This window comes from Haematobia irritans, chromosome 3 (genome assembly GCF_050003625.1).
Source record: "Haematobia irritans isolate KBUSLIRL chromosome 3, ASM5000362v1, whole genome shotgun sequence".
NCBI classification, from domain to species: Eukaryota; Metazoa; Arthropoda; class Insecta; order Diptera; family Muscidae; genus Haematobia; species Haematobia irritans.
In genome coordinates this window covers 53442382-53444395 of record NC_134399.1, presented here as the reverse complement: position 1 = coordinate 53444395, position 2014 = coordinate 53442382, and the positions used below count along the sequence as shown (strand labels likewise).

Here is a 2014-nt window from a genome sequence, read left to right as displayed (position 1 = left end):
AGTATTTTGTGTGACCTCCGCGCGCTTTCTTAACTGTTATTACTATTTTTGGCATACTTTAGTTTATTTAGCACTTCTGGAACAATATTTATCCAGGCTTCAATAGAACGGTCCCAAAGTTCATCAACAGTCTTAGGCGGATGCTTTTTAGCAAAAATCTTTCTTTTTAAAATAGACCAAAGTTGTTCGATTGGATTTAAATCGGACGATTGAGGAGGCCAATGTAAAAGGTTGATACCATTTTCTTCGAATCACTTTTTAGTCTTTTTCGCAGTATGCTTACACACAAAAAAAATTTTTTGATTTCAATCACGAAAATCGCGGATTCAATCATTTTTTTAATTGAAATGTCTTCAATCACGAAAATGATAGTATCAATCACCCATTTTGATTGAAAACCAACACGATTTTTAATTAAAAATTTAATTGACTTTTGTCACGGAATCAATTAATTGTGTGATTGAATCAATTAAAAACGTGATTGATTTTTAGCATAAAATTCAATCACAGTTTTAATTGAATCAATTAAAATTTTAACTAATTTCGCGACAAAAATCAATCAACTATTTGATTCATTCAATTAAATAATTAATTGAAATTGGCTATAAATTTCGATCAAAAAATTTATATATTGCGAACCCAAAATCGTATTTAGTTTTTTTCTTTTGAAATAAAAGAAAATATGTGTTTCTTATAAAACATATTTAATATTTTATTATTTTTTGAATTATGCAATAGACAAATAAATTTGGTTCTTGTCATTTGTGTTTTGTTCTAACATAACTTACAAATACAACTACTATCAATAACAACTATAGGGTGAAAAAATAAATTATATAAATCATTATCTTCCTTATAATAATAACCATGTTAGCATGTTCCTTCTAATATGTAGATGCTCCTAGATTTCCAATAATTCAGCAGCCTGTAAGCTAAATTAGTTTTTCTGAAAGTAAACAGAATAATTCGAATTTAATTTTGTTCAATTAAAAGTTAATTTTGTAAAACATTACCTGCATAGAATATCAAGTTCAATTCTTAGTTCCAGGTTGCAGATTTATAATCTTCTTTTGCAGTTGTAGTCTTTTAGCATAAAAAGGTGTATTAAGGAGCTCGGTAATTTAATTTTAGTAACAATTCCTTTCCAAAATTTCCACACATTAAAATCGTCTATTAAAATTTGAACCAATCAAAGACAAAAATAATTGGAAAGCAATGTAATATTTGGTATTATATTGATGATACTTTGCAAATTCTGGAAATAGAAAAAATATAAATGGAAAATACATATTTTTATTATTATCGGATATTTTTCATATTTTTAAATCCAAAAGAAAGAACTTTTTTACCATTACATAATTCAGCTCATTAGTTTATATACCAGATATACTGCTCTCTACTTGAGTTCAAACTGAAAAAGGCAGGTAAAACAAAAATGCAATTTAATGCCAACGCTACTTCGCAACTTTAAGGTGAATCTTCCAACAAAGCCATACCGCTCTTGGTTTTAAGAAAACTAGAAGTGAAAAAAATTTATAATTTTAAAAGATCAATACGGTACCCACTTTTTTATTGCAAACATATTATTCTATATTTGATAAAAAGATGGAGTTGATGGGATTGATTGGTCAATTTCACGAAATAAAATTGGTAACTAAAAGAAATGAATAAAAAATATATTATTTTAGTCCGTTTAATGTAAACAGGCTTCAATGGAAAACGGTATTCACATTTTACAATTTCTTACCTTCAATAAACGTAGATAGTTTTCCATTTTTACAATACCACAAAACACAAACACAGGTAATTTCAAATGCGTTCTGTCATATATTTTGTTCAAACCTTTACCACGTGTCCGTTTGTTGTTGCACACTTTATTTATTTCAACCCTTTGCTATGATTTGTTGTTGCGTTCAAAATATTTATGCACACATTTTGAATGCAGCAGACAGAATGTCGCCAATCATGTTTTTCAATTTACGCGAAAAACAAAAACCCAACCGTTCGTTACGAG

At 27.8% G+C, this 2014-nt stretch overlaps 1 long non-coding RNA gene across 1 annotated transcript; it reads right to left on the bottom strand.

The window, feature by feature from the left end:
• Positions 1–687: 687 nt before the first annotated feature.
• Positions 688–1400, bottom strand: LOC142232079 (uncharacterized). Its single transcript, XR_012721011.1, has 3 exons — positions 1350–1400; positions 1014–1255; positions 688–946 (listed from the first exon to the last, which is right to left on the bottom strand). It is a non-coding gene; the product is annotated as an uncharacterized LOC142232079 (long non-coding RNA).
• Between the last annotated feature and the right edge of the window lie 614 nt (positions 1401–2014).